At 40.3% G+C, this 27,253-nt stretch overlaps 1 protein-coding gene across 7 annotated transcripts in view; it reads left to right on the forward strand.

Moving 5' to 3' along the window:
- MID1 (midline 1) overlaps positions 1–27,253 on the forward strand; it is a 353,212-nt gene that overhangs the window by 186,409 nt on the left and 139,550 nt on the right. Inside the window, exon 1 of one of the 7 annotated variants that reach the window (XM_080376928.1) lies at positions 17,272–22,288. The exons of the other annotated variants lie outside the window; for them this stretch is intronic. The gene's annotated coding sequence lies outside the window, so the exon portion shown is untranslated. Of the gene's footprint in view, positions 1–17,271; positions 22,289–27,253 lie in introns of those variants that run through there. 7 annotated transcript variants of the gene reach the window in all.

Consider the following 27,253-nt stretch of genomic DNA (forward strand, 5'->3'; position numbering starts at 1 on the left):
AATGTGTGATCCAGGGCAGTTATGACTTTCTGGTGTACAGCTTCTAAGAGAGTTGCAATAATAGCAAATCGTTTGTTGGCCATTCCACACCATCTAGCTGAAATGAACTGTTAATCAGGGAGGGGAGTTGGACAATGACGTGCTGGACAGCCTTTGGAAAACTTTGTCATGCCTTGGTCTTACCTGGAAATTGAGATTATAATAGTGTTCTTTAAAGATATTTTGAAGTTTGCTTACAGTTTTGCTTACAAAAAGCAGTGAGAACTAGAGATATTGATGATTTAAGAAGGCATAGTGTACTAGCTACTAATTAGTACTGGAGAAGCTAGCATGGGAATGGCATCTCCAGTAGGTTTAGGATTTTTAAGAAAACAATAAAAAAATAATGCTAGCTTTAAATCCAGTAGTACTTCTAGTTTGCAGTATTCTCCCCTCATCCTTATTTAAAAATATTAAAATGGCAGTGTTTGTTTTTAAGACAGAAATATTATTTACACAATGAGACAGCTAACATGTATCGTGCCTATAAAAGACATACCTTTCAAAACTGACTTGAACAGGAAATCTATATGAGTTATTCTGTGGGTTTAAAATAAACCATGTTATAAGCATTTGCATAAAATACACATTTGCATGAAATTCAATTACTGATTTGATATGCTTGAGGGAAGGGATGTCATCCAGAGGGAGCCTGACAGGCTTGAGGAGTGGCCCAATGTGAATCTAATGATGGGGCGATGCCCAGTATCAATACAGACTGGGTGATGAATGAAGTGAGAGCAGCTCTGTGGAGAAGGACTTGGGCATACTGGTAAAGGAGAAGCTGGACAGGAGCTGTCAATGTGTGCTTGCAGCCCAGAAGGCCAACCGTATCCTGTGCTGCATTAAAAGAAGCGTGGCCAGCAGGTCAAGGGAGGTGATTCTGCCCCTCCACCCTTGTCAGACCCCACCTGGAGCACTGCTTCCAGCTCTGGGTCTCCAGCACAAGAAAGACATGGACCTGTTGGAACAAGTCTAGAGGAGGGCCACAAAAATGATCAAAGGGCTGAAACGCCTCTCCTCTGAAGAAAGGCTGAGAGAGTTGGGGTTGTTCATCCTGAAGAAGGGAAAGCTCTGGGGAGGCCTTACAGCAGCCTTCCAGTACTGTTGTGGTTTAACCCCAGCCGGCAGCCCAGCACCACGAAGCCACTTGCTCATTCCCCCACACCTGGAGGGGCGGGTAGGAGAATTGGAAAAGAATGTAAAACTCAAGGGTTGAGATAAGTACAACTTAATAATTTAAACAGAATAAAGAGGTAAGAACAACAATAATAACAATAATAATAGAAAGGTGGGGAAAAAGATAAAATCCAAAGCAAAAGGGAGAAAGGAAAACAAGTGATGCACTGTACAACTGCTCACCACCCGCTGACCAATGCCCAGCCAGTCCCTGAGCAACCCTCCCCCCCAGCTAACCCTCTGAGTTTATAAACCAAGCATGACATCCCATGGTATGGAACACCTCTTTGGCTGGTTCAAGTCACCTGTCCTGGCTGTGTCCCTTCCCAGTGTCTTGTGTCCCTCCAGCACTCTCGCTGGAGAAGAGTGTGAGAAACCAAACCAAGAAACCAAAAAGTCCTTGAATTGGTATAAACATCACCCAGCAACAGCTAAAAACCTCTGTGTGGTTATCAACATTGTTCTCACATCAGAGCCAAAACAGAGCACTGTGCTAGCTACTAAGAAGAAAGTTAACTCCATCCCATCTGAAACCAGGACAAGTACCTAAAGGGGCTTATAAGAAAGATGGGGAAAAACTTTTTAGCAGGACCTGCTGTGACAGGATAAGGGGCAACAGTTTTTAACTGAAAGAGGGTAGATTTAGGTTGGATACAAGAAAGAATTTTTTATGATGAGGATGGTGAGACAACTCAACAAATTGCCCAGAGAAGTTGTGGATGCTCCACCATTAGAAGTGTTCAAGGTCAGGCTGGATGAGGCTTTGAGCAACCTGATCTAGTGATGTCCCTGCCCTCAGCAGGAGAGTTTGACTAGATAATCATTGAAGGTCTTTTCAATCCAAACTATTCTATGATTTTTTTCCCCTTTTTGTTTATTTAGGTCCTGTTTTAGGCAACATTATCGAATGCCCTCTTTAATAAGCTATTCTAATCTTGATTAAACCATGCATGATTATATTCCAGGAAGTGTACTAACTTAACTGGAAATATTCTGGATATACTGCACTCCTGTGAGGGGCGTCATCTGACGATATAGTCACTGACAATGGGACATCTATGTCTTAGCCAATTTACTGCAGACTTTTTTTATAGTCCATGGATATAGGTACTTCCAGAACAGGATTCTTTTTTGCATTAAAACCATCTAAAACTGGTGAGAAAGATTTATTCCTTGAAATGCCTTATGGAGTAGAAAAGGATCCCAGGATTAGTAGGATCTAGTCATCTGTAGGCTTCTATATTATGGGCACCTCTACTTCATCAGATGAACTGAAATTAAGTATCATTTAGAGTGGGCTTTATTCTCCCTGATGTCTGTTTTGTCCCATTCAAAGATGGCTATATAAGACACACAAGAAAATCTTGCTTTATGTTGTCTTTCTGACCTAAAGTCAGGTAAGATGAATTTCAGCCTTTGTAGCGGAACTACGATTAGCAGAGTGATACTATAGTGTCTAGCAGCCAGGGATGGTTTCTTCAGCAGAATTCACGCTATGGTTTATTTTAAGTGCTACTCTATGGTACTTAGTCATGGTGAACTAAGCCAGGGCACAACCTGACAACTTAATTTTAAAAATGTTAGCTTTAGAAACATTTTCTCCCATCTGGAATGTTAATATGGCTGGGAGCTCTATTACCTCCCACAGGTCTCCTAATGGGAAATCTCACTTGTGACAACAAGTGTTACCTTCTTCATACCACATATTTTTGTCTTCATAAACCAGGAATTCAGTCATGGAGTGTCTCCCATGTTTTCAGTGTCTTCCAGTCCCGCTCACTTCTATTCCCATGACTTCACCTTTTCCCATATGCTCTATTTCTGAAACTCCATGTTCCGCACTGCCCAAACTTGTCTACACTTAAATTCTGTTGGATTTTCCTGATGGTGCCAAGGTTTTGGCATACTCAGTGTCTGTGTCAACATTAACAAGTCATGCTGGACCAGTTAACAGCAGATTTGTAGAGTGAAATAAGGAATGCAGAGAAGTGCTCATCTACAGGTCATCGTCTGTGTTATTTCATCTGAGAAGATGAAGCTTCACGTGCTCCAGGATCAGTTGGAGATGTAAACCAAAGCTTGCTTAACAGAGGGGATTGGGAGATTGCTTAAAAATGTTCTCATGACCTGAACTAAAGCACTAATGGAAAGATGTACAGCAAGCACAGGTGTTTCTGCTTTTCAAATGCACAGATATCCTTGGCTTAGCGTTTGAACCACTCGTTTCACTAATATTGCTTTCCAAACCAGTCTCATCCTGAGTGATGATGTTAACGATGCAGATACAGCTAATGAGCAACCCATGCTCAAACCTCAAGTGAGGAGGTTAAGTTATATGTGAGTGAACTTAGCTATTCTGAGTACAGTAAAAATGGTGAAGGGCAGGCTTAGAAGGAGGATGATGGTTTTGGGTCAGGCTAGAGAGAGATGAGTACTAATGCTAAACAGTGTTATAGTGCTAATCCTTTTAACTTCCTCTCTCGGTTTTGTTGCCAGACCCCTGTTGGGGCCTGATTATTCAGACTTCACTCTGTCTTCCCAGGCATTGGTTTCTAGCAGAGCTGCTTCTTTCCATAGTTAACAGGGAGCCGAACTGCAAAAGGCACCTTGCATTTCTTCAAGGTGGCAGACAGCTTTTTACCGTTAAAACATTGTAATTCCACCAAAGGTAGGGAATATCTGCTGACCAAGCATATGAATGTGTTTAGGAAGCTATACTGCTCAGAAGTGTGGGAGTATTGTATCTGTGTTGCATTATTTCTTATCTCTGCTTACCATGGAAGGATCTGCTCTATAGAAAAGCTCAGGAGTACATAAAGGCACCGTTGTTTCTTGGAGTTAGTGAAGCTATGAAATGCATGAACTTTACCCCTTGCCTCTACAAAAGGTCTGACAATTCTATGAATTTTAAATCCATGGGAAATTTTTGTTGCCCTCGGCTGTTGAGTTTCAATAGCTAAAATGCTTTCTGAAGTTATGCTTGAATGCTATTTTCTTTATAGCCTCCAAAATGACACCTTATGCTTTTCCTGCATTCATGGTGCTGAGAAAAAGATGAATAAGTGTTCTCTGTTCAGACAACCATCATATATAAGCTGGTCTCTTTGGCTGTTTGAATGTAGTGATTTAATGCCAATAATCCCAAGAAATACTGAAATGTGTTTAACAGTTTGGTGTTTTAAAATGTGGGCATAAAAAGGCTGATGTTATGATCCATGAAGGAATAGTACGTACAAGCTGGGTCTAGGGCACAAGAAAACTGGAACTGCTTTCTGTGTAATGACCCATGCATGGCAAAGACTGTAAGGAATGGCTGGCAGCAAAGAGCTATCTACAGTGATGTAGTAACTTTATGTTCCATTAAGGTCCTGTTATTTTAGTATTTAAACAAAATTATGCTGCAGGAAAATCTGGAGCCTGTTGTACAACTTTTTTCAGGAATAACATCAAACTGGTGTTGGGCTATCATTTAGAAGGATTACATCCACCAAATTTTGATTTTTAGCTAAGTGGTTTGGAGGCAAGAGGAGGGAAACTGATTCAGGAAGGAAATGCTAGCATACTGAGCATTGGAAATGTCAAGGCACACGTGGGCAGATGCAAACTGCAGTTTTTTGGCTATGTGACTGCAACTTCATTTTTGCTTACTCAAGATGATGGGCTGAGAGAACAGCTTGTATTTTCAAGTCACTAGTAACATATTAAATGGTTCTGTTTTTTAAAGAGTACTGAGCAATTATTCCTCTGAAAAATTGGATACAAGCTGGACATATAAATATATATATATATATATATTCTTTTATGCCCTTTTGAAAATCTAAGACACAGCAGTAAGAAAGGGGGAAAAATTAATTCTGTCTTCATATTTCCCATCTATATTATAAACCAATATCATAACCAAAACCATTCTGAGATATGTCAAGGCTACTGCATCAGAAAATCAAAGATACCAACCTGAGAGCTCAGATAGGTCTCTGCATCCATATTTTCTTCTCTAAGGGAGACTGTGACTTATGTCAGACAATTTATCCACCACTTTCCCATTGGGAACCCAATCTTATTATCAGACATGCTCCTAACTTTAAAAACATCAGGTAATACCCACCAATAAGCCTTGTGTCCAGATTTCTGTCTGTAGTGATGTGTCCAGATTGACAGACATAGAAGTATCTTCAAAGAGGCTGGTGAAAGAAGTGTTTTCAAACACCATATTGGGGAAATGTGCAGGAATTCTCTCCTTTGCATCCTTCCAGGTTTCTTTTGCTGCTACAGCAACATCTTCCCTTAGCCAAGGGAACAATGGCTCAGAAAACATTGTGGTCATTAGCTGTACGGTTGCCCCAAGCAGCCCTAACCTGCTGTAGATTTGAGAGACTTAATGTGAATTTTGCTGTCTGGACATCTAGTTATCAACCTGGTAAAGGTGTAGGCATGATTATTTCCACCCTCAGTGAGGCTAACACTCATTCATGTCACTCACTGGGTGGCTTTCGCAGGCTTGGCTTTCGTGCAGAGAAAGAGCTGAGCTCTTGTGGCAGTCAGAAACCCAAACAAATCAAAGTCCAGGAAGCACATAGAAAGATTTCTCAACCTATTTAATGTCAAATGTAATAAAATAATAGCTTTTGAGTAATTTTTCCAAATCCTGTTTCTGAGTTGCACGCATGTGAGGGCAGCTCGTGCTTATGCTGATGTGGACTGTGATGGGAAGAGGTGAACATCAGATCCATGCTCCCTGATGACACTCTGCTAACCAATCCACAAACCAGTTGTTCTGGAAAAGTTGGCCTGTTCCAGGTGCCGCGTACAATTCCTTTCTGCTCCCCAAGCACCTAAGAAAGGCAGATGGGGAGCTGAAGGGAGGCTCGGCAATAATGACCATGAAAGATACTCCTTCCCCCTATGTCTAAACTGTATCTGTTTAATATGTCACTTTCCAGTATAAACAAACATCTGCTTCTGAAATACCTAAGTTGAAAACAAGACTATGGCCCTGATTCTTTAATATATGAAGCTACAGAATAAAAAAATTTAGATGTGAATGTTTTAAAAAATTGTATTTTTAAAATCTTCAGCCCTAAGAACAAACACTACTCAATGTACTAGAGATCTTTTCCAAACAATAAATCCATTGCGAGAACTGGTATACTTCATCTGGTACGATAAGTTGATATTTATCTTCAGACTAGACAGAACAAATCTTCTTTTTAAGCCCTTGTGGGCCTTTGAGTACTGGTCTGACTCAAAGTAAAGAAAGATATTTATCAGAGAATCTCAAGTGGATGGTGAAGTATTATGCTTTGGATGGTTTATATTCTCCTGTCTCTCCTATATATTATTTTAAACTCTTGCTTTGCATCTGAAATATGATGGTAGGCTATCTATGTTCCCAATGCAACATGAAGGTACGTGACATAGGGGGTTTTGTTTGACTATTTTGGGGGAGGGGTGTTACATGAATACTGCTGAAAAATTAACATCACTCACTGATCGAGGGCTTGGATTTCATGTCTGATTTTCACTGCTCAGACCATTAGTTGTGACACACACATGAATAATTCTGTTCATAATACTGTCAGATGTTTTTCCCTGTTACTTGGGTATAAAGCCTGAATAATATAACTTACTTTATTGATTTCTGGAAGTCAAAATGATTCTAGGCATTGTGGCTGGTCATTTGAATTTGAATTTTTTTCACCATACAGTTGAGTCATTTCAAGGATCTCTCATGCAGCCAGTCTGTTGGGTTATTTGTTGCTGTTTCCTTGTATGCACCTAATATACTGAGGTTTTTACACAGGTGAAAGAGGTAGCATCTAAAAAAAGGCTGGTAATACCTTGTAGCTGTTTACATGGTTCATTAATTATAAACCGTCTTGACCTCATCTTGATTGCGTACAAAGGGACAAGCCTGCCTTCCACCTAAAGACAATTACAAAACTCAGTTTGACTTGATAATAAAGCTCTCACAAAAACAAGAATGGCGACTCACAGAATCATGTTTTAGTACTTTGGTTTCCAGAAAATGCTCATTCTTAGAACTTCACAACCCAAGTGCAAATATTATAAAAAGCCATAGAACTTAATGTAGGTTTTTTATTTGAGTAGTAGCACTTCAACATCTCAAAATAATTTACAATAAAATAAGTGGTAATGGGAGCAGAATTTCTCTGCTAACAGCATTCTGTGCTCTGTGTGTGTGATAAAATCCCAGCATGAATGAACAGCAAAATGAAGTATTAACTTTCTTTTCTTTCTAAGAGTTCAAATTGTTTTTCTCCTATGGGATTTAATGTAAGTGATGCTGGATGTTTTGTCTACAGTCTTCTATTCACCTTTGAAAAGGGCAGGTTGTAATCTGATTTGGGTGACAATTGAAAGAGCTCAGTGGTCCCAGTTTAGTTCCTTGTTTATGAAACCACCATCACACACTTAACACAGTGCTAAGCATGGCAATAATGGACCCATTTTGTGGCACACTGGCACAATTGCTGTAAAGGAGGCATGGGGTATAAACTTGACTTAGAAAAAAAAGCCAATAAATTCCTTTCTTTGAAATAGAGCAAACATTTACTGAAATTTTGCAGTGTTAAACCTTCCCTACTGGATGGGATGCCTTTATTTTCACAGGTGATAGACTATTTTGCATTACAAATGGCAAAGCTTTTGGTACTGCTGGAAAAGAAATTCCCAGTAGAAGGAAATGCATTATGGTAAAAATGGTTTGCACTGGCTTATTAAAGATATTAGTACAGCAGAATCTGGCCAGATGGTATATTCTTAGGTGGCCATTAAGTCAGAAACTATGCTGGCGTCAGAAGCTGCTGACTCTGATCAACATCTTCCATCATCTGTTTACATCTGAACCATCCTGAAGTTGTAATAGACATGATAGGGTAGTGTAAACTTCTGCAATAATTAATTTATTAAACAAGTTGATATTGAAATAAATAAAAATGTGGCTTTAAGTAATAAAGGCAACACCAAAAATAATTTCTTTATAAAAAGAGTGTTTCTCATTCCGCATGATTAAATTCTGAAAAGAAAGATCTACTGTAGTTTTTTAAAAACACTGTGACCATTAATTCCATTTTTGTAAACAAGTGTGGGTGAAAAGCTGTGCATTGCAACCATCAGTAAAGGTTTTTGTAAGATACATTCTAGACATAACAGAAGAAAGAAATATAGAGCTTAACACTTGAGGGCTAGTGTGTGTTAAAAGCTACTTCTTGAATTGACCATAGCTTAATCCCTGGGCTGCCAGTCAAGATAGTGATTAAAAATCACTCATCCAGGGAATTAGTTCTGGATGTTGATGTGCTGGGTTGTGGGGGTGGAGTTAAGGGAGTGAAGAGAAGGATTTATGTATGTATGGCTGATGTTTGAGCTGCTGTATTTCAAAAAGAGGGAGGGGAAGAGAGGGGAAAACTTGGCTGTCCCCAAGAGGGAGAAAAGAGAGAGAACAAAGCTTCCTTCAGCAGACGGAGCCAGTCACATAATCATTATTTCGAGTTCCTCACGAGAGAGCTACCCTACTATCACTACTCTAAAGAGAAAACAAGATTGTGAAATTAAGAGTCAGCACTGAGGGGAAGGTAGCTTGTAAATGAGGCAGGGTTTATCCTGAATAATAACCTTACTAGTGATAGCAAGGCTCCTGGTGAACCACTTGGTGGACTTTTTAATCTGTCTTCCCATATGCAGTGTCTGCTGGTTTTAAAGCAGGTTCCTTGTGTCAAAGGAGCTTTGCATTGGTGACAGAATATGTCTGTAATATGGAGAAAAAAATACCTTCCTCCATCTCCCCTGGTGTTAATTATGACATGTCGATAATATCTTTATTGCTTGCTTGTTTATTTTGTACTTTGTTTATTTTTTTTATCCAATTGCTACCAAATGACTTTAAAAAACAATGTGGAGAAAATACATTTGTTTTCTGGTTAACTAAAATAAAGGAAGATTTGTTGAGGATGGCATTAAATCTTCTTTCAGCATTAAACATTTAAGTAAGTGATGGCTGTGCTGCTGCCTTTTGAATTCATGCATGGCTGCTAAAATACTTCATCTCTCAGGCTTTCTTGCACATCTGATCCATGCTAATGGGAGGGAAATGTGTTCGTTTCTGATCTTTTCCAGGGAATTTCTCATTGAGTGGCTAGTACGCTCAGCTCCTTCAATGGAGAGGGTAATGTCAGTCTGACCTCAATGCCAGGGAAGGTAATGGAGCAGATCATCTTGTGTGCTATCACACGGCACGTACAGGACAACTGGGAGATCAGACCCAGTCAGCATGGATCTATGAAAGGCAGAAACTACTTGACTAACCTGATCTTTTTCTATGACAAGGGTGACTGGCTTAGTGGATGAGAGAAAAGCTGTGGATATTGTCTACCTAGACTTCAGTAAAGCCTTTGACACCATCTCCCTCAGTATTTTCCTGGAAACACTACTCATGGCTTGGATGGGTGTACTCTTTGCTGGGTAAAAAACTGTCTGGATGGCTGAGCCCAAAGAGTGGTGGTGAATGGTGTTACATCCAGCTGGCGGCTGATCACAAGTAGTGTTCCCCAGGGCTCAGTACAGGGGCCAGTTCTCTTTAATATCTTCATCAATGATCTGGATGAGGGGATTGAGTGCACCTCAGTAAATTTGCAGGTGACACCAGGTTGGGCAGGAGTGCTGATCTGCTTGAGGGCAGGAAGGCTCTGCAGAGGGATCTGCACAGGCTGGACCGATGGGCTGAGGCCAATTGTATGAGGTTCAACAAGGCTCAGTGCTGGGTCCTGCACTTGGGTCACAACAACCCCACACAACGCTACGGGCTTGGGGAAGAGTGGCTGGAAAGATGATGGTACCTGCCGTGCTCATCAAAAGCCAGCTGAACATGAGCCAGCAGTGTGCCTAGGTGGCCAAGAAGGCCAACAGCATCCTGGCTTGTACCACAAACAGTGTGGCCACCAGGACTAGGGAACTGATCATCCTCCTGTACTCAGCGCTGCTGAGGTCACACTTCAAATACTGTGTCCAGTGTTGGCCCCTCACTGCAAGAGGGACGTAAAGGTGCTGGAGCATGTCCAGAGAAGGGTAGTGAAGCTCGTGAAGGGTCTAGAGCACAAGTCTTCTGAGGAGCAGTTGAGGGAACTGAGGTTGTTTATCCTGGAGAAAAGGAGGCTCAGGGGAGACCTTATAGTCCTACAGCTACTTTGAAGGAGGTTGTAGGCAGGTGGGGGTAGGTCTCTTCTCCCAATTAACAAGCGATAGGGCAAGATGAAACAGCTTCACGTTATGCCAGAGGAGGTTTAGATTGGATATTAGGAAAAATTCCTTCACTGAAATGGTTGTCAAGCATTGGAACAGGCTGCCCAGGGAAGTGGTGGAGTCACCATCCCTGGAGATGTTTAAAAAACATGTAAATGTAGCACTTAGGGACATGGTTTAGTGGTGGACTTTAGGTTAACAGTTGGACTTGATGATCTCAAAGGTCTTTTCCAACCTAAACAGTTCTATGATCTAAAACATATTGCTTACGGTTTTAGTCCATTAGATTTACTTCAGGTTAGCTGAAATGCATGGAGTCCTTGAAGACCATATATTTTTCACAGACAAAGCACCATGCCATATGTTACTTTCCTCTGTTTTTTATATTCATTTCCTCTGAAAGAAGGGAGGAAAAATATCTTGTCAAGTGGAAGACCTAAGTTGACAAGAAAGAAGATCATTCAGAATACAGTATATAGTTAAACTGAGGAATACAGATGGGAAAAGTTAGTCCTATCAGTTATATTTCCCCCATATTAACTTCTTTTTTTCTTTCTTTTTTTTATTGATTTTTCATAACAATCAGAACAGCTGCAGGGTATTCTACACATTTAGGATGGCAAAATTGGGGTTTAACACAGAGTGTTTCTCAGAATAACACATCAGAATCTGGTCTTCTCCCTGCTTTAGGAACCTTGTTGTTTCATGGCTGAATGACAAGCACCTCAAAGATGAGCTGAAAGCTCTGCCAGGCTCTGCTGTTACCACTTCATCTTTTGTATCTTGCTTATATCTTTTGGACAGGAGAACTGCCATGCTTCTTGCCAGGGATTTAAACTAGTCCTTATTTTCTAGAGGTGTCCATAGTTTAGGGAAGGAAAGCAGACCAGCAAATATCACAATAGTAGTATTTTAACAGATGAGGTGTCCATAGATAGCCCTTTCACATATGCCGTGTTGCTGATTGAGTTGCAAGACAAGCAAAAATGTAGAAGCGCTTCTAAGAGAGGTTTTTCAAGGCTTGGTTCTTATGAGCTGGAAATGAGAGCTGCCATTAGCTTTAATCAGTATTTTAGATACTGTTCAAAATTGGGCTCAAGTAAGCTGCTGAATATGATCTTAATTTCTTGGCCTGGCTTGTGTGAGTGTTTTTATGTCATGAAGTTGGAATCTCCCCTCACTACTGCATCTGGAAGTCTTCTGGTTCATTTGCAAAGTTAGCGGAAAGGGGAAACATGCAGTGGAACAAGCTCTGCCCATTTCTCCTTGGCTTAAGTAGGTCCAGCCTTTGTGAAAGTCGTGAAGCACCACTGGGTCATCTATTCCCCACGGCAATCCGGAAACCTGAGCAAGCTTTGAAGGAAGTGATATAAACTGGGTTATCAGCTGCCTGTTCACTGCAGCTGGATGCTCCCCTCTCTCCCAGAGAAAACTGGTTTAGCCGTCTGAAGGTCAGGAACCCAGAACATCCTGGCTGTACTGGCTTTCTCTAAGTTAATGGTGGAAGAGATGGTTACCTATAGAGGGACACTCATGCTGTCTGTTTTGGACATCTATAGCCAGAGGAAGATTTATCCTATCCTGGGGTGCCTGTTTCACTCCATTTTCTATACAGAACCTAAACAGCTGGTTAAAATTTTGTCTAGCTTTTCAGTCGATAAAATTAAAGGTTTGCTCTTCAGTCATGTCTAGAGTAACTTACCTGTCAGTCCTTTGACACAGAAAACCTAGAAAGCAACGTGTATCACCTGCCCTGCCCTCTTGCTTCATTTGCCCTTTCTCTGACCAGTTTCTTGACAATACCATCAGCCCCACACTATCCAGCTCATCCTGTCTGTTTCACTAGAGACAATTGAAGTTGTCATTTCCTAACTGAAGATGGGAAAAGAAGCTGCAAGAAATCTAATGGAATGAACGAATCCAAGCATGATTTTATATTCCAGGTGTGTCTCCATGGCAGATGATGGCTCAGGCACTATTGTGGGTGTGGATGTCTGTGCTGATGAGGAACCTGGAAGGAGTAGAAAACACTGCAAAACAGGGTGCAGGAGTAGAGCCCTTAACATGTCAGTCTCACAGGGTATAACAGCTATATTTACTCTAACTTCCAGTAGCAGCAAAGTGTTCTTTCTGGGATACTTTAGCTACTTCTTTTCTCCAGCACCTCAGGTAATACAATACCTCTTCCTTTCTTGTGGCTGGAAAGGAGATGAAGAATGTTTATGTTCTGCTAGGGAATTTTCTCGGCTAGGACAAATGCAAGCAGAAGACAGTAATAGGTTGATCCAGCAGAAAACAAAGGTGGTGAGACAATGTGACATTTACTTCCTTATATCCACCTTATGAGTCTGTGATTTTAACACTGATACAGTGAGTCCCCTGTCAGGGGCAGTTAGCTGCCAGCAAGATTGGTTTCCCAGGAAAGAAGTTCCTGTAGGCTGGCTCCTGATTAATAAATGCACTGTGGCCCTCACTCAAGCTTTTGGGTAGATTCTTCTTGTTCGTTACAGAAGAAACTGAATTTTTCTCTCCGTTGCACAAAAATCATCATGATCTTAAATTTACAACAGATTCATAGAAGTTAGTGCAGAGCAATCCAAAGGCGGGTTGTTTGGCCTGTCTTTTGTGTCTTTTTTTTTCTTTTTTCCAAGTCATGCTTGGATGTCGGATTGTTGTTGAACCTGTTTGGTTGCTTGATGAAATATGGATGGGCATGAACTACCACCTGGAGCAGCCATTACTATGTCTGACTAGTTCACAAAGACACGTTTATTCTGGTTGGCATTAATTAGATGGAGAAGGTAGGAAAGAAAAAGAGAAGAAAAGAGAAGTTATTGCATTCCTGAGCTGATAATACATACAGGACTGACAAGTGGAGAGGAAAATTGCAGACCATAGCAGCTGTCTCTATTGGCAACCGAAAACTGAGCTAAGTCAACAAATGTGGCTAAAGAATAACCCAACCTATTGCAGCCCAGTAACTTCACTTTTTCAAGGGGCTTTTGCTTTGTCCATTTGATTTAAAGAGAGCCAAGTAGAGTAATTAGTGAGAGCTGTGGCAAATAAATGTTGCCTGCAATGGAAAATTAAATTTGCAATTAATATTAAAGTGCCATACAGCTTCACTATGTAAAGCAGTACTAGGCATTACAACTGCTTTTTTTATGCAATTATTGATCAGCAGGTCCAAAGCTTAAAATTAACAGTGGATCTCATTGCATGGGATGTTATGAAGACCCTAAGCATATAAGGGTTCTCAGAGGAATAACTGATGGGAGATGGGCACACGGATGGCTGTCCAGCTGCCTGTTGCCAGCAGTCGAGTGGGCGTTCCTGGCAGAGGTTCAGTCTGTAAATGGTTTGTTCCTCAGTTTTCTCTTAATTCACACATCTTCTATGGGATATAGCCTTTCCACAGCAATGGTGAAGAGGAACATTTGGTTAATGTTGCACAATTGTTTCCTAAAAAAATATATACATATGTCTGTATTAAAAATCTGAGATTCATGTAGATTAAAATTAATAGCTGCAATATGTATTATTCTCAGCTGGTCTTCTCTGTGGCATGTTAATATCAGTCCTGTATGATCTTTAGATTTTGGAACATATTTGACTGTGTGATAGCTTCTTCATTGACAGAAACTTGAGGTTTAATACGCCTACCAGTTAGAGGACATTCCTTTCAGGCTGGAAAATTTCATGGCCTAGATCTGGAAGTTTCATAACAATTCCTCCCTAAAGATATTGTTACTGCTTAAATAATCAGCTGACTTTTTTCTTGAGTCACTACTGGAGACTTTGTTCTTAGGTTTACCTGCTAAACTTTGTTATTTAAGCTTTTTCCTTTTCTCTTGCTTGAGAATAAATGCACTGTTTCCCACCGCTTTTGAGCTGGGAGGTGTGCTTTTATTTGTAATTTATGTTGTAATTTATGATAGGTTACAGTAGCAGGAGATTCTTTTGAAGAAAAGCAGAAAGTAAACTGTATTGTATTTCTTTCCATGTCTCTTGGTCAGCATTACTTTCGGGGGGAAGCTGCTTTGCACAGACTACAGTGAGAGTGAAACCGAGAACTGCAGAAGCCCTGGAGAGCCTACAGCTTCAGTGACAGGCTCTTCCTTCAGGCTGATGGGAGAAAATACTTGCATGAGTCCTTCATCTGTAATTTGGCAATGAGCTGTGCTTTTGCTGTCTAGATGCAGGTGCACCACTCTGAAGAAGTGTCTCACTGACAAGAGAACAAAGAGTATGACACAAGAGGAAAGTTATCAGATAGAGATTTAATAATAAATTAAAAAAAAATGGTTGCTCTGTTACCCAAGATTGCTGCTCATTTAATTTCTTGCAACTCATGAGTACTTAAAGAGGGAGAGTGATTGATAGGATTAATTAGAGCTATATGTTTAACAAGTGCTCCTAGCTATTATGACCTCATTAATTAAAACTTGAACTTTGAAAGAAAGTTCTTTGCAACCCATATTGGTTTATGAATTCTCTCTTTTTTTTTTGTTTTTGAATGGAGGAAAAATCAGATGAACAGGTCATTACTGCAAATGAAAAATAATATGTAATGTGTTACAGTGATTTATACTTCTCTGGAGAATCAGAAAAACATAAATCAAGCATAATCAGCAAGGCCAGCCTTTGTGGAGATGTTTTCTTTAGCAGTCTCTGGAGGTCTGTGTTTAAATTAATCTTATGTGAGGTTACATGAACCAGTCTTTGAACTAGCTGTAGACTAAGTATATAATTTCTATGTTTTAAGCAAATTGCTTTCCACCACAAACATTGAATATCCATAATCCTTCTCTTTTGCACACTTGCATTTGTAAATAATTATATCTCTTCACTTCATAAACTCTTAGGAGAGTTACATAAGGGTGTGTATGTTTCTATACACATTGAGGGTCTCGATCCTGCTGTGTTTCACAAATGTAGAATGCACGTAAGTCACTCAACAGGCCCTATGCTGTTAAGTAAGGATTTCTGTTCCCTGATGCTTTGTTTTGCAAGAGTTAATGTTCTTCATTAAAAGTCACAGCTTTCTTTTACTAATGTATTTCAAGGCTATTAATTTCAATTTGCTAATAGTCCCCCTCATTCATTTTAAAACATACTGGTAAAATGAATATAGGAGTAGCCCTGGAATACGATAGCTATACCCTAGGACTAAGGATCATTTCATTAGCACACACTTGCTTTGGCTCTAATCCTCTAAGTATTTGCCTATGTACTTAACTTTATTTAGCATTCCCAGGAAATTCATGTGTCTGACGTTTTCTTAGTGTCTGCAGAGCAATTGCCACTACTGCCTGCAGTAAGAAGACACTCCCTTTATAAGAATCTGTTGAACTATGGCTTTAGTTGGAAAGAGAACTGAAGTTTCAGCTTCAATTCACATAAGTACATGAGAATGAGCGAAAGACAGAAATTTATCACAGAATTGTGCGAGTCATTTGAAACAACATTTTATTAAAGTGCAAATAAAAGATTCCAGTACACAGTCCTAAGTTTGTAATAAAAGTAATAGTTCGGTAATAGAGTGAGCTATGTACTTTCCAGTTATTATGTAGTTGCTTGGGAATACAGTAATTTCTGTAAGACAAAGCACAACCTGTAGGAAGTATGTACGGCAAAAACATATGTAGTTGGACTTGCCTGTGAACATGTAGTGTCTGAGTTGCTAAAGAGAACACATTATGTCTTAATATCAAGTTTAATGAGGATGCTCCATATCTATCAGTCTTTATACTTTTCTTCAATTTTTCAGGAATTTTGAGTGAAACGTAACTTTTAAAAGAAACCTTGACCTAATTCTGGTTCTTTCTGTGACTCAAAACTTGCACCGTTTTCAGCATGGATGTTGTTTAAAAGCAAAGAATAAAGACAATTTGTTACTTACTAAGACACTTGGACTTGGAAATACTAATTGTTCCTTATGGAGCATTGAGCTTGTACTTGCAGAGCTCTTTGGGAAACTCATCTTTTAATTTTTAGCACTAAAGCATCACTGTTGCCTTCAGCAAAACTGAGAGCTGGGTATGAGGCTAAACCACACTTTTAGTTACTGGAAGTGCAGATACATAATACTACTCATAAATACCACATAATCTTCCTGTGAGACTAAGGGTTATGTTTCAGTGCTGAGGAATATACACGTAAATTGGTTGCCTAATACAGTTCATTCCGGACACCCTATAAAAACTTAAACAGATTCAGGCAGCATTTATCACGTTTATTAACATGATATTCACATCCCAGTTTTCTGAATCAGATCATGTAGAGGTAAAGCATAATCAGACATCCTCTTTGTAAAGCACCTCCACTGAAGAGACTACTCTGCCTGTTATGCTAAAAAAGTATTTTTTTTTTTTTTTAATATAAAGCACCAGGGAATTTAGATACAGACAGCAGCCTCAAATCCAAGACTGATCTCTAAACTACCTGAAGTTTCAAGGCTTCTGAGATTTGACATGTCATTGTCCTCTGCACCATTTAGGAATAATTGCTTTTCCAAATATTGTAGCAGAGTCTTTGACTTCAGATGTATTTAGAAACTTCAGGCTTCAAGTTTAGTAAGTTTCAGATCAAGTTTGTTTTGGCATCATACCACTAAAAAGCAGTTTACAACAAAGCAAAAGAAAACAATTTTCTTATCTTTTCAGTACAAAAGCTTTTCCATGTGGTAAGTTTGAATGGTTAAACAATTCTTTAGGCTATGCTATAGGAGAAGACATAAAAAGGAACAATCTCCTGTGAATTTGGCTGGGGTAGTTTTTGTCTCCCCCCCCCCCCCCCCCCCCCCGCCTTTTCCCCTTTTTAAGCATTTACTTGCACAAATGGTATTCTTCACACCTTATTTTAATAATTTGGTCATACTGAAGTTTTCATACTCCTGCCCTGATCCTTCCCTCAATGTCCTTCAAGGGGACAGATTAGAATTCAGTGCTGTATCGTTAATCTAACAATTGGGAACAGAGTAATTAATGTTCTCTTTCTCTATTGAAAACCTAAAATGCAGCACTGAACAAATGGCTTCATTGATCACAGGGAACTGTTAAAAGCAAGTCCTGTGTAGCAGTGAAATGGAATGGCACTAGCTTTTATTTATCCCTCTCCCTGCCTCGCCTACCCCCCAAGATTGCAAGTAGCTGCTGTATATTGTAAGGAAGGGGATTTTTTTGTTTGTGGCTTCCTCAGAAGTTTAGAAAGACACTATTTTGTTTGAATAAGGGAAATCTGGTATTTGATGGTGCAATTCATAATCTATTCATCTGATATGAATCAAGTACTACACTTTGCTCCTCCAGCAAGGCATAAAATGTTTCGGGATCACATACTGCTGTTGAAATTACAGCGTGCCTTTCTGCAGAGAGTATTAAATGTGTGTCATTTATAGTGTGGCTTATTAGGCCAAATTCAAATGATATTAAATACCATTGTAAAAAGCAGATGAAGCATTAGAGGCAAGAACGACATACTGGCACTCTCACCCATCGTTGTCTTAAGACTTCCATCAATGAAGCAACAGAGATGTTTTATAACTTGAAGGGCAATTCATATGAAAGAACCATTTGAAGGAGAATTGGTACTCAGCATTCATATGAAACAGTTTCATATTAAGAAGCTGTTCATACTGTGTAACACGAGTTGCTCTTGCTGACATGACTTTCCCAAGTTTTTCCAAAAAGCTGGACTGCCTTTTTCTTCTGTCTTTGTCCTTGATTTGCAAAGAGAATCACAAGGTGCAGACACTGACTGAAAGACTGGAGCATCTATACTTTCTCCACTTCTTTTACTTGGGGTGGGCAGAGGATGTGAGTAATCAGTAATGTACTGAAGGTGCTGGCCCAGAACAGGAGAGCCCTGCATCCCTGACCTGCTGTTCAGAACGATGATGAGCCTGTGCTAACTCTGGCCCTGTTCATGTCGCAAATGCCTTTTGGATCAGCCCCTCTGTGCTGACTGACAGTATGGCAAGAGAAGAAAGAATGGAGAGACACTATTTTTAATCAGTCCACTGTTATTTTTCTTTATTGTAAAATCCTATGATTAGCTGTATAGAATAAGTCATTTATTCTATAAATAATTTTTAAAGGTGTTCTTGCCTGTGAGAAAGTTACAAACTGCAGACATACTTGCGTATTTGTTCTAATTGTTAATATTACAGCTTCACTATGTTCTCATTACACTACACTATGGCATCTGCTTTCCATAGACAGCAGACTGATTGTTTGGAGTATATGCCTGGCAGCAGCACCTATCAATCTAAAAATGTAGGTCCCCTGTCCATCAAAATATGATAAAATAAAATTCCACAAGTAATGAGCTTTAAAGCAAAAATTGTATTTCTGTTCTGCACATGGAATGAGTAGCATAGAGAATTCTTTTTTGTAGGTGGATGGCAAAACAGTAAAAACAAGGTTTTGGAAACTGTGTATTAGGATTTCCAAACCAACAAGTGTAAATCTTACTTTCTAGCTTTCTTAAAAACACCTGGACCGATTTTCAAGTCCAGCTGTTTTCACCAAGATATTTATGCCTGACCTGACAGTCAGATAACTAAGCCCAACAAAAAGCTGTACTGGGCGCTTGTATGTCAGTGAATTCCAGTAGTGACACTGGAGTACGGTTTTGTGCCCCTTCTAAGATGCTTCTCCCAGTCCGTCCTGGTATTACCTTTTACTAGGGCTTTGCATGTTTTGTGGAAATAGGATTTGTTGTAACCTTATTGGGCATCTGTTTATTTCTGTCCTGTTGGTGATCTGCTCCAGCTCCTAAGGCACTCTGTTTCTTGATTGCAAGAAGCATTGTAACCAGAATGATACTGGGTTGCTACACGGCACAGCTATGAGGTGTGCACAATATGAAGCACACCATTTGGCACTCCCTTAAACAACAGGATTGCACTGGCCAAATTTTTCCTGTGCAGAGCTGATCCTGAATTCTGCAGAAACAGAAGGCTGTGCAGCAAATAGATACATTCTGGAGAGTCTATCATTAGAAATACATAATTCAGAGCTCACAAATGAGGAAATAATAATTTTACAGTGCTCCAACAGAGGCTTATTCGTTAAGTATCTGAGCCTTAAGCTATGTTAAATTTTGATACATTGACTTACCTCACTAGTAATGCATTAGCTCAGAGTCTTTCTTAGGCTGAATTTCTTCACAACCTGATTGACTTAGGGACATTGTCAGTTGAAATCTAGTGAATCTTTTGGACATATTTAAGATATTACTGTCACTAGCTATCCACTTCTTTCCCATTCTGTAACTTACTGCAACCGTATACACCTTAAGCAGTCATTTTTTAGTTTGTACCTTGCAAAGAAACTCATAAGCTGTGGTTCAGTACATAATCTGCTGATTCTGTGATGAAGGTGATAACTTTCAATGGAAAAGGGCCATTGGTTGTCGACACATCTTGTGTTTTCTTAGTAAGATTCACCAAAGCTCTTACTGGGTACCACAAGTATGCAAATGCACAGCTGTGCTGGCTCTGAGCTCTGAAGATGGTATCTTGTTAAACTGTGATAATTTGAACATATTCAGTTGTATATCTCAGTTCTTCCCCTACATGAGAATCTAACTCCCTGTCCAAAGACTTGTCTAGTGGGGCTTTTATGAATTTCAATGGGTATTACAGAGAAGGAAGGCTAGAAGTCATCTATTTTATACTTGACACATAAGTTCAGAAAGTGGAAGAAGGCAGATTAGCATGGTAGAGGATGTGATTATTTGTCAGATGCATTCTTTACCTTAAGCTAAGGTTCTTGAATGGTAATGGGAACAAGCTAGCATAGCCAGTGCTACAAGGAGAAGGTTTTCAGTGCTGGTGGTGGAGTGGTTTGAACCCATAATTATTTACTTGCATAGATGTGCATGCTTGTATATGTGCAGTGAAAATCGCACTGAAGCCTTCACAGACATACCATTGTATAGACATACTCAGATAAGTTTTGAAAACTTCTTCCAGTGTTGTCTGTTAAAACATGTGCAATATTACCCTCAAACCAAAGCAGCACACATGCAAAAATCAAGGCAGGTACACCAGTAAAATTAAGATTATTGAAATTGTTTTGAATCACTTTTGTGATTGATTAAGGAGATTTAAAGTTAAACTGTTTGTTTATTGAAACTGTTTCAAGCTGTGGCTGTTTGCAAGCAACGGGCATAAAAACTCAGGCTAACTATAATGTGGACCAACAGAGCAGCAGGGCAGCACCTGCTCATAATACTGGTCTTTGGACAGGCTGATCCCAAATGTGTCTGAATGAGTGCGAGCTGGCATGGCTGGAGGGACAGCCCAAAGAAACAGCATGATGCTGTTTAATGAAAGATCAAGGACAGGGTATGGGCTGAGGAATCTAAAATCCTTCCGGCTAGGACTTGTGCTATGGCCCCTGCTGGGCTGCTTATGACTTGACTATAGATTATCTATGGCATGGAAAAGAGTTCCAAAAATTGCAGTCCCTGCGCACATCTGTCTTGCTTTCTGCATGCTCATTTCACCCGTTACAAGCTGTCATTCCACACACAAGCTAACAGACATTGCCAGCAGAAACCTTTAAAAACCTTATGAAGAGTGTGCATTTGTGAGGGCTCTGGTCTGTTGTTTCAAGGAAATGAAACCAATAGGAAACTAAATAGTCACAACAGTTGTTTATTGTTTTGATGAGAACAAAGTGCAGGCTCATCCACAGAACAAAGACCAAAGACAGTGTGGATTTGCAACCTTATGCTCAAATGTCTGAAGTATGTTTCATTTCACATTGTTGTAATACCCTTGTATGAAACAGGGCATGGCAACATGAAAACCAAACACGAGGAAACAATTCTTTCCTGCTGTTTCCACTTTGCATGAATTTTTAACACCTTTGTTGGAGACCAAATGTCTGGTGTGACTTCAGTCAGGATTCCTCCTGGGCACTTTGCTGAAACATTTGTAGTTTTCTGTTGCAGTTTACTGCTTACACACAAGTTTAGTTAAAAAGCACCAAAACAAAACAAAAAACAATTAAGCAACTGCTATCATATTGTGTTTCATCTGCTGAATTTCAGAAAGTGGGGTCTCCATGGTGTTGGTGGGAAGAAGTCTTTCCCTCAGGCACTATGCTCTTTCAGACTGTCCCCATTTTTGGCAAGCTCTTGCTGAACTCTGTGTTGTTAAGTTCTTGAGTAATATTTGGAGAAAACATTAAAAGAAGTGAACTGGTTATTTACCGTGAGTCTGTTGTGCAGACTTCTGCCATTCTGGAGAACAGCAATTTTGGAAACGTTCATTTTGCATGTGGCAGGTTTGGCCAGTCTGGGTCAGCCTGATGATACAGGCATGGGTGCTGTCAGCACTCACCCAGCACTGGGTTAATGTCCCCCAGGGCCGAGCTTGCTGTCACCTGGGCTGCAAGGCAGGACTGTCCCACTGCAGCTGTCCGGTGGGTCCCTGGGATGCTCTGTGGGAGGAACCCTTTCTTCCTGCCTTCTCACCCCACCGAGGCTGGCCCTTGGGAGGGAGGGGAGGTATTTTGCTGTGGGTGCAGCGCGAAGGGCTGGGTTTGGGAGCGCGGATCCTGGCGGAGGCGGTTAGGTGGAGCGGGTTTTCCTGCAATTGTAGGGGAGATTTTCCTGTTGTGTTTCAGCCGTGACTGTCTCGCAGTTGCAGACGCAGTCAGTGCTGCCACAGGATTACTGGGACAGTGGTGGCTGCTACTGTCTGTCCCAGCTGGGCTGCAAGTGCTTTCCGAGAGTCAGCGCAGTCCCTGTCTCCGCAGCAATGTTTCAGCCAGAAGACGTAGGGCAGGATCCAGCGGTGGGTATACGGCCGGGTGGCTTCTTGGGAGCTGGAGCTGATGCGTATGTGTAGGCTTGCCATTACAAGTAATTTAGGAAGTGTTTTATAATGCATTTAGCAGTTGTAAGGGAGGAGTTGAGGTTTGCTCTGTTGCTGTGATGAATTATCTTTTCAGTACTGGAAACTTTGGAAAAAGGGGAACTTTCTTAGCGAAGACTATTTTTCGTCTTGTGTTTTCAAACAAGAGCTTATTGTTGTCTCATTATTTATCATAAAACTATTAAGAGAGGCAAAGTGGGCATCAGCATCTGCATACTATTAACAACATCTGGAACATTATAATTCTGTTTTAAAAATAACAGATGAAGGCTGACATACATGTTTACATGAGAAGAATGAAAAAGATATGGTCACTCCCTAAAGCCTGCTTCATGTCATGTGTGAAATCTTTCAAATCCCATTTATTAATTTGTAACTGATGAAGTTACATAACCTAAAGCGGTGACGTGTAAGTATGATGGCTGAGAGATGATGTTTTTTCAAAGGATGTACTTTCTGGCACCAGTATGCTCAGGGTAATGGTCTGGTCGCTATAGTTACTGTATATGCAATTTCTCTATCCACAAAAGCCCACAAAATGCATTTTACATTTAGGAGGATCAGAAGCATGTGTAGTCCGCAGGTATAGAATTTCTAATGTGATTTTCCCAGGACAGTATTTCAAGCTGAGCAATTGTCTGAGAAAAAGATAAGCTGACATTCAGTCAAGTTTTAGAGTAGATATTTAACAAGCTCCTGGAAAAAGAAGCTTGAGGCTGGAGGCTGTGCAGATGCATGCCAGTAATTCTTCCACGAGTGCTACTCTGTTACTGCAGCAACACTGACCTGCTTGCCAGCTGACAGGAAACGTACAATTTAGTCTAGTTTTTTGAGATAAACTGTGAGACGTTATATGTTGTCAATGAGAAACATATCAAAGGGATGCAATTAAGCTATTGTTTTTTCTTTCCATGCTATCTTAAAAGCTACTAAGCTATTTTGTGAGTGACATTGAGAACCTTTTACTTGAGAGGCCTCTCTGGGGTATTGATACAGTCATTTAGAAGCAATTGATCATTTTAGTTGTTTTTTCCTACTCCCTTTTGGGATTTGCTGAAGACTATATGCAGGACAATTATTTCAGAATTTCAAGTACATTAGCAAGTAGTCCAGCCAGACTAGTAAGTAGTCCAACCACCTATAGCCAATGGAGCCTTTTTGTGTGTACATGGGTGTGTGAGTAGGTGTGTGTGTGTTTGGTAGAACACAGCCATAGTTGGGAAGTGAAAAAGCATTTCCCATTCATTTCAAGAGGCTACTCAGCAAGGCCTTTCCCAGGATCAGGGTCTCCTTGAGCACAGGAGAAGATCTGTACAAACCAAAGACCAGCCACGTCTCAGGGCTGGAAAGAACTGGGAATCTAAGTAACGAAGACACTGTATAGTGACAGCTCAGAAAGACAACAATTTCACTTGGCAGAGTGAGCTTAAAATTAATACTGGATCTGCTGGCTGTTGTGCAGTTTTCTGGTTAGTGGCAAGTGAAGCACAGGTAAATTAGATAATTTTTTCTTATCACTTCACTAGCTTATTAGAAACTGGTGTTACCTGATTTCCTCACTTACTTCATCTCCCAGAGCATCTCTCTGGTGATCAGTAGAGTTTAAAAAGACTAGTGCTATTTACCACTTCAGTTTCTAAGCTGTAAATTATATTGCTGATACAATATAGCCCGTTGCTGCTTCTAATTTCTTAGCTTGAAGCAATGAAGTTTTACCACAGTACAGTTACTAAAAACCGGTGAGGCAAGATTATGTGGCTGTGGTTAATGATTGGTTTTGTCTCAGGTCTTTAAAAAGACTTTAAAGGATATAATTCTTAAAGGATGTAAATGCATAGAAGAAAATATTTGAGATTACCAGTGTTTATTGTGGTATGGTTTTGTTAAGTAATGCTTTCTCAAGGAATAAAATACATGTGGGCATGCCTCTGGTAAGCGGTGAAGCATTACTGGCTCTTTGCAAAAAGCACCAGCTGACATGACTTAGAAAGTCCTCAAGAGGTTAAGAGGAAACTTGCCACCTTCTTAGGATTTAGCTTTATTAGCAAGGGATAAAGACTCGGACTTTGCATTTCATTGTGAATGAGAGGTGGTACCTCACTGAACAGGCTGGGTTGGGATGCCAAACCCTTGAGTGTCTTAAGGGCTGAACAACCAGCTCTTGTCAACCACTACATGTGGTCTTGTCAACTACATACAACTCTGCACTTCTTTCCCTTCTCAGTTGATTTTGCTGTTTTCATTTTGTGTCCTGTTGCGTCGGGGTCAGAATTTTCACTTCTGCACTGTTTTACTCATGAACTAACCATTTCGGGTTATTTGGGTTAATACTGCCATTTGGTAATGCCAAGCAACCTGAGGACCAGTAGTTACCACACTCCTTGGAACTGTGAGGGGGAGAAAATGAACCCTCTGAAGCCTGTTAGAGAGCTGCGGTGGGATGGGAGGAAGGTCAGGGATGAACAGTTGGAAGGACATGGGTCTTGCACCTGGTTCATGATCTGCAGTATAGGAAGGTGAGCTACTATTTTGTCTAAAACCTGAATAAAATACAGAAATGGAAGTTAGGTTTGTCATGTTAAGCATGCTGGTCTTTGGACTTAGTGCAGACTCCATTGCGCCTGGTTTTCAGGAGCTGTCCGTATGCCCTTTGTGTGCAGCAGGGACCAGAACCATCTGAACCCAGAAGAAATCCGCTCTCAGTAGTGTCATTTGGAAATGGGCTGCTTTGGGATCATTTTCCTGCAACTCAATTCAGTTTTCTGTGTATCCTCTTGGATCTTTAAATACAGAGAACAATAGAAATGAGGCAAGTTGGAAGAGAATTACTGGAAGCAAATTTGACTAAACAAGTTATTGTTGAGCTCATAAGAATAAGAAAGAAGAGATGTAGATTCTCCATTTTCTTTTTTTTAAGGCTCAAGAACACTGGAAATAGTTATTTGTTAGTTGATGTAGTCTTAATTTCTTACGTTCTTAAGTTCCTTTCATACCTGGAATGAAATAAACACATCTAGAAAGTGCAGATCACTTAATCCTAAAGTTAATCTAAAACAGTTTAAATGAGATGGCTTTAGAGGTGCCTATTTCTATTGACTACCAAGAGACACTACAGAGACCAGTTCAGATGAATGCCACCCTCTGTGTTTAGGAACCACTGTGCAGCAGGAGAGAGGAACTGGTTTCTTGTATTTGTTCTGCTAGTGATTTGCTATGAGCTATTTGCAGATTTCTTTTCTGGTCTATGGGGCCAAAGAACATTCCTAAACCCATTCTGCTAATGGAGAACAAAAACCTAGTACCCCAAGGTGGAGTGGCTGAATCATGCTCATGGTGGCCCTGGTGACACCAGTAGGACAGGAAACATCCTCACTCCTTTCAGAGCAGACCTTGGGGTTGGGTGAGGGCCTTTGTGAGGGTTCTGCTTCCCAAATGGGAGAATAGCCCTGCTGGTTCCCATTTAATTATTCCTGGGCCCAAGAAGCCTGATCTGGTGTTTTCTGCGCCAGTGACAGAGGTTTCTGTCAGAGGTCAAAAATAGATTACCTTCAGAGCACAGGTGTAATTTGTTCCTTATCCTCCATCCTCCCACACTTCACAGCTAATTTCCCCTTCTAATTGCCTGATTACAATCTTGATTTTTAAATACACAATTGATCTTACAGAGTTCAGTGTACAGAGAGTACAGCAGGCATAAATTAGAAGGAGCTTCTCAATGTTGGGCAGTGGGGTTTTTTGCAGTTGTCGGAATCTCTTTGTAGTCTTTGCGAATGTGCAGAATATAACTCTGAGAAATTGTGTTTGTTCTTTCAAAAAAACCCCAAAAACCTATTCTAGGCTTTTTTAATGATCACATATGAGGAACAGAGAGCAGGATAGCAAGAGGCTAACATTGTGTGCCTTGCAATGCAATAGGGATAGCTTTATAAACAAAAGGAGCTTTAGTTTGTCAAAAGTGCATCGTGCAGGTTGTTTAAATTCAGAGTCCTGTGTGGCAGGTGAGGTCACACCTCCATACCTGCTGTAGTTCCTGGGACATTTCTTGCTTCTATTTTAAATGCTCTCTTTGATAAGTAAGCAGGCCTTGGGGTTCTTCCTTGAGAACTTACAATGTGATTATCTAGGTGGAGGCAATAATTATGGATTTAAGTAGTATTTATGATTCCCTTTACTTGGCCGTAGGGAAAGAATTCATAGGACAACTTGGAGGAAAAAGAATGCAATAATTTCTTTAAGCCACCCTAAGATCTCCTCTGAATACTTGCAGTAGCTTAAGGGCCCCAGCATTTCCAAGCTGCACTAAATTCTCTATCTGTGTGTGTGAGCGCATGTAACTAGAAAGAATGGGCTGAAGGATTTCTGGTTATTTCTGTTGCTGTATCATCTGTGCTAAAGATCAAGGAGTACCATGTCACCTAAGGCATCACAAGTGAAATAGCCAGATGGGGAAATGTGAGAGATTTCCAGCTCTACAATGCAACCAAAGCCCTATGAAAATGGGTTTTGATATTTACTATTTGGGTAACACTTATTTTACCTTCCTTTTGTTGCAGAGTAGCATCCATCATCTAGAAAGCTCTTAGCTTGAAATGAGAGAGAAAAAAGATTGGGTGGTATATAGCAATTTGTCCCCTTTGGCAAGTTTTTGGGGTTGCTCCAGTTTCCCATTCTGCCAGTATCCAGACCTAAATGCGAACCTGACTCTTCAGTATTTTTTGTTGTCTAGTTATGATATACCCTGGAATAAATACCAATTATTTCTCAAATGAAGAGTGTGAATTTTGTTGAAGAGGTTTTTGGAACAGCCCTTCAGTCATAAATTTGTTAGGAAGTCACCACTGATGCCAGTAGACTTACGCTGATTCACATGTGCTTAAGATTAAA

Source organism: Falco punctatus, assembly GCF_963210335.1.
Source record: "Falco punctatus genome assembly, chromosome: 2".
Classification (NCBI taxonomy): Eukaryota; Metazoa; Chordata; class Aves; order Falconiformes; family Falconidae; genus Falco; species Falco punctatus.